The sequence below is a fragment of the Delphinapterus leucas genome, chromosome 12, assembly GCF_059928025.1.
Source record: "Delphinapterus leucas isolate spDelLeu-1000000601 "Yukka" chromosome 12, BTC_Dleu_Yukka2, whole genome shotgun sequence".
In the NCBI taxonomy this organism is placed as follows: Eukaryota; Metazoa; Chordata; class Mammalia; order Artiodactyla; family Monodontidae; genus Delphinapterus; species Delphinapterus leucas.
The window spans coordinates 21,312,921-21,319,246 of NC_143140.1; the positions used below are offsets into that span (position 1 = coordinate 21,312,921).

Sequence of the window (6,326 nt, forward strand, 5' to 3'; positions counted from 1 at the left end):
ATTGGAGTATAGTTGATTAGCAATGTTGTATTAGTTTCAGGTGTACAGCAAAGTGATTCAGTTATACATATCCATGTACCTATTCTTTTTCAAATTCTTTTCCCATAATATCTTCAATCTTTTTAAGGCCAGACCTGAAGTAAAGTTTTCCACGAATGTCATGTGAGATGAAGAATGCATTCTTGCAAATTGCTTTCCAAAAATGCACAGTAAGAAGCTCCTCCATAGGGCGTGAGACCTCTGGCCTCACCATTCCTGGGCTGCTGGGCCTTGCTCTTGGCAACAGAGGCTCTGGCGCTGGCAATGGGGAGGTCACTAGGTTCATAGAACCTCATGAAAGAGATTTACAAAAAACCACAGAGCTAAAATAAATACTATTATAGGGGTATCAGAGACCAGTTTCAAAAGCTGCAAATATTTTCTGAACTCCTGCCATCCGATTCTCCCATAGCCATGTAGATGCAACCCAACTATTCAGTTCGTTTGAATTGTTAGTTTACAAGATTTTTCTTGAAATGTTGACAATCCCTTTTACTTTTTCCCCTCAAACTTTTATGAAACTCAAGAGTATTTTCATCAGAGAGAATATAGTCTTCTAACTTAATTATAAAAGTAATACACGGGTACATCCCTGTCTGTCCTCTGCATTGCCTAGCCCTAGCTCTATTTAGCAAAGTGTGTGGAACATAGTAGATGCTCAATAAATATTTGTGGGCTAAATGCGTGAAGAAATGCAGGAAACTTAGAAAAACAGAATTTTAGAGAAACTCCCTCTTTACATAGGGATTTGTAGACAGTCAATTCTTGTTCCATAAATGTATTTTCTATTTATATTTTAAGTTGTCTGTTTCTTTTCCTATAAAGGAGGAAGCCTATGGGACTTGTTATTTCCTGAAAATGGGAATACAGTTTTTGACTGTATTATCCTCCACTATAATAAGGGACAGACGGATGGCAAGCTGCTTCCACAAGTTTACACATTGCTGGAAACAAATCTAAGTTTTCTAACCACTACAAATTCCTCCACTCTGCTATGTAGGTCAGTCTAAGATGTTTGGTAGAGATTTTTTGTTTTTTTTTATTTTTTTGTTGTTTATTTATTTTTGGCTATGTTGGGTCTTCATTGCTGCGCACGGGCTTTCCCTAGTTGTGTTGAGCGGGGGCTACTCTTTGTTGTGGTGCGCGGGCTTCTCATTGCAGTCGCCTGTCCTGTGCGGAGACGGGCTCTAAGTGCATGGGCTTCAGTAGTTGTGGCATGCGGGCTCAGTAGTTGTGGCTCATGGGTTCTAGAGGGCAGGCTCAATCGTTGTGGTGCATGAGCTTAGTTGCTACGTGGCACGTGGGATCTTCCCAGACCAGGGCTCGAACCCATGTCCCCTGCATTGGCAGGAGGATTCTTAACTACTGTGCCACCAGGGAAGCCCAAACATTTGGTAGAGTTTTATAGTTCAACTAGAACAATTTTAAAAACTAAAGGAAACAAAGGAAGTAAATAATAAACGTTCTCCTTCAATTTCTATTACACGGGGCAAATGTAAGTCATGACATATTTTCTTTGCCCACTTGCAGAGTGATTTATGCCCTGATGTTACCAAGCTTCTTTCTGGGGCTGTTGGAGTTGGACGTGTAGCTCTGGAAGTAAATGAAGAGTCTGTCATTGAAACTCCCTGGAAATGTCCTCATTAGCAACATAATTTGGCAAATACGATACTGATGCCGCTGTACCAATCCCAGGTTGGTGTATACACCATTCCAGTAAATCACCTCCTGCAGACCCTCTGCATGGTCAGGGCTGGGATTGTTACTCAGAAACATTAGGGGAAAAGAACTTAGATAGAGTTTAGTTTTAAATTGCGTCTGGCAGACTATTATAAAATGTTATTACAACAGTCCACAGGGAGCCACAAAGGGATGCAACAGGACCTGAGTTCAAATTACAGTCAGTTTCTGAACATGGATGTTCCCATTATTTGTACACTGGATTATCCTTACCTTTGGCAGAACTGTCCTTGGGAAAAAACAGAGAAATAAGGACAGTTTGAAGTTCCAATTTTCCCATCTGATACTGGGTCACCATAAATGATATGATAAAAAATAAAGAAGGATGAGGTGATGGGAGTGACATTTTAAATAGAGTTCTCTAGAGGAGAGGTGTCTCTGAGCAGGGAAGTGGGTGAATTGAGGATCCAGCTTTGGGCTGCCTAGAAGAAGAAGCTCCAGGCTGTGGGAACAGCAGGTGCAAAGGACCTGGGGCAGGGTTGTACAAGAGCAGACACAGGCAGGGGAGTTGTGAGGACCAGCCAGTGTGGCAAGCAGAGTGAGCAAGGGATTGAGTATGTGAATCATGTCAGAAAGACACCTAGAGACACAGTTGTGCAGGGCGTGGAGGCCCCAGGAAGGACTTCGGGTTGGTCGGTGCATTTAGAGCGTATTGGCAAAAGAGTGACACAATCCCAGTTGCCTTTTAAAACTCTGGCTATAGTTTAAAGACTAAACTATGTGCGTGTGTTTGGGGCGGGGGACGCTAAAAATAGAAATGGGAAAACCACATAGGGGGTTATTATAGAAAACCTCCCCAGAGATGACTGGGTTGGGACCAGAGACAGGATTTCTGGCTGGGTTGGATACGGGGTGGGAACAAGAGAAAAATGAAGGATAACTCTGGTTAAGATCCTCATCAACTGAGTAGGACTATAGTGGTCCCTCTTATTTGGGGGGATCTGTTCCAGCACCCCCGCATGGCCCTGCAAGTACCTAAATTCGAGGATGCGCGAATCTTTTGTATAAAATGGCATAATATTTGCATATAATCTACACACATCCTCCTGTATTCTTTAAATCATCTCCAGGTTACTTAAAATACCTAATTAACGCCCATACTATGCAGACAGTTGCCAGAGTGTGGCAAAGTCAAGGTTTGCTTTTTGGAACTTTCCGGAATTTTGTTTTCTGAATATTTTCGATCCACGGTTGGTTGAATCCACAGAGGCAAACTCACAAGTATAGAGGGCTGACTGTATTTATTAAGACGGGAAAGGTTGTGAGAGAAGCAGGTTTAGGTGGACATGAGCAGGTCGTCCAGAGGCCAGTTTTAGACAGGTGAAGTGTGAAATCTTTGGAGAACCCCTCTTAGTGAAGGTGATTGCTGTAGATAGGCACTTTGGACCCTGCTCTTATAAAAAAAAATGACATCAAGAGGGAAAAGGCCTAGTAAGATGTTCTCATGTGGCTTTCTGAGGCCTCACAGCGTGGGACGCTTGGAGGCCCAGCTGCTATCATAGGCATGGCCAGCTGTTAGTACCGCTGGTTCATTGAGGTGCTGACGCCAGGGGAAGACACGTGTGCTCAGCCTCCTGCAATAGTACAACACCCAGGAGATGGTGCTGAAGGCCAACACAGTGACTGTCAGGCGTTCTAGCAGCCCAAGAATGCCGAGACCAACTATGTGGTCTAGGAGACTGGAAAGGAAACCAACCCAGAGAATCCCACACATTGGAATCTATCTTATTCCTACTTAATAATGTGCACTTACCTCATCCTGCTGTTCATGTCCTACTGCAGCCCCCGAAAATATTCCCATGGTTAGAAGACCTGACTGGAAAGACGAACTTGGATATCTCGTGGTGAAACAGCGACATCAACAAATATAGACAGAGATGCCCCCTAGAAATAGGTGTTTGGGGATCTGCTCAAGTTAAACAAGCAGCAGATAAAGTTTTCGCAGAAGCAGAGGAGCTATGAATTGAAGATGAAGAGTGGGTAACCTTGATAGAGATCGGCCCACATAAAAAAGAATGAAATAGCAGCAGCACGGATGGACCTAGAGATTATCATACTAAGTGAAGTAAGTCAGACAGAGAAAGACAAGTATCATATGATATCCCTTATGAATCTAAAAAAAAAAAAAGGATGCAAATGAACTTATTTACGAAATAGAAATAGACACACAGACATAGAAAACAAACTTATGGTTACCAAAGGGGAAAATGGGGAGGGATAAATTAGGAGTTTGAAATTAACATATACACACTACTGTATAAAAAATAGATAAACAACAAGGACCTATTGTACAGCACAGGGAAATATACTCAATATTTTGTAATAACCTATAAGGGAAAAGAATCTGAAAAAGAATAGATAGATAGATGACAATCATTTTGCTGTACACCTGAAACTAACACAACATTGTAAATCAACTATACTTCAATTATAAAAAAAGAAAAAAACCTCCTAATCCAAGCATTCATTTTTCTCATCCTTAAAAAAAAAAAGATAGAGAGATCGGCCCAAAGTATGGACTGTACAAACAGAACAGATGAGGTCTTTGTCTGAAGCTAAGTCTGTGGAAAATATTGTTGCAAAGTCAAAATTAAGGCTAAGAAAAGATCTCTAATCAAGACTGATCTAGAGGATGATGTAACTGCCCTAAATCAGAGGTGTTTGGGGGATGCTGAGGTGGAATGTACCTGAACAGTGGACTGGCCCAAATACAGCACCTGTGGATCCCGTGTTACCAAGTACCCTTTCCCAGCTGCCCGAAACACACAGGACCAGGAAAGAGTCCAAGGAAAAGAAGAAACACAACGCTTCAAAACTGAGGCTACACCACCTCCCGCAGGAGGCCACTGAAACCAGTAACAGAGGAGGATGCCTCTGCCCATGAGACTCAGGGTCCTGAACGTGGTCAGCTCCGAGACCAATTTCTCAAGCCAGGCTTCCCTCAAACCAGAAGAAAGGATGTCGAGCATCCACCATCCTAAGTCAGGCAGCGATACCACGTTGATAACCATGCTTAATGCAAAAGACTTTCTACAGGATCTGAAATGTGTCCCATCAGATGAAAAGCAAAAGCAAGGCTGCCAATGAGAAAATGAAACTATAATTCAGAGAAGGAAAGAGAGGGTGCGGCCAGAGGGCAGGACAATTATTGTCCCAGTTCCTTATGGAGTAGTAACCAGACCCTTAGGTGCATTTCTTTTTTAATTAAAAAAAATTGTTTTTAAAAAAATTTTTTGCCTATGCTGCACATCTTGCGGATCTTAGTTCCCTGATCAGGGATTGAACTCAGGCCCTGGCAGTGAAAGCGCAGAGTCCTAACCACTGGACCACCAGGGAAGTCCCTAAGTACATTTCTTAAGAGTAGGAGACCAGGTTGTACCAGTTTGGGTTCAGGGTCCCTCCTGGCAGTTAAAAGATTGGCTGTGGCTTTTGTCTGATGGTTCACTAGCTGATACATTTGCTAAAGCTAAAGATTGTCTCAAGGATGACGAAGTTTGTCTGGACCCAAATGTTCAGCAACGTGATGTAACGTATTAGAACGGTCAGCTATCACAAACATCCTGTGGATAGATCACTCTTCTCACAGCTCTGAGAAACCTTTACAGCTACACAGTAAAGCACACATCCCACCTGAGATTCTGAATTAGTTGGTTTCTCCTTTGTCTGGAAATTGGGATTAAGAAACATGGATATATTTTATACAGGGGATCTATGTATACGTGTCGCTGATTCACTTTGCTGTACAGCAGAAACTAACACAACACTGTAAAGCAACCATACTCCAGTAAAAATAATAAACGTTTAAAAATTAAAAATTTTTAAAAATTAAAAACACGGATATACCTTGACCTAAAGGCTAAGAGTCAAGTTTTATAAATTGACTAAAAACTTAAAAAAGATGAAGGTCACAGATTGCTCTCTTACAAGACCTGATTTAACCCTTTGTGGAGAACCCTGAGGAACATACTTAGGTTCTGTGACTTTTATCTTTTCCCGTTAACCTCCCCCAACTTCTGGTAGTCTTTATTTCTTCACCGTCCCAGAAGTCCCTCCTCTCGTCCCGCCTTGGGTTCCGGGCCTGGCACAGAGTAGACGCTTCTTCCAAACTACCACCACTGTGATGCTGTGGCACAGGGAAGCGCAGCTTGAGAAACAGGATATTGTTTGTTGTTCTTATTGCAAGTTTCGTGATGACCACGATTGCCATTTAGAACATGTTAGCCTCACCACTAGCCCGTAGTCTAACCTCTGAATGATCTGTGTCTAATCACAGAGCCGAGTGGCAGGGCCGTAAATGTCACCCCACTCCACGGCTCTGATATGTGCCCTCGTTAAGGTCGAGGAGAGGAAAGTTAAATATCAGGGTTGAGCTCCTGAGCAATCATGTCATTTCTATTGATCATCTAATGAAAATGTATGGCATTTCACAGTGAAGAGATAAGTTTACCTGGGGCTGCCGGCTGCCACAGCTGTCCTCAGCTGGCTACAGCCGAGAAAGGCTTTCACCATAACTTTAATTTTAACTTTAAGATTCTCCTGTTACCAGG

General features: G+C 42.5%; 1 pseudogene; it reads left to right on the plus strand.

Annotated features, from left to right (window-relative positions):
* Positions 1-639: 639 nt before the first annotated feature.
* On the plus strand, positions 640-6,316 carry LOC149747843 (parafibromin pseudogene; annotated as a pseudogene).
* The last annotated feature ends 10 nt before the right edge of the window (positions 6,317-6,326 follow it).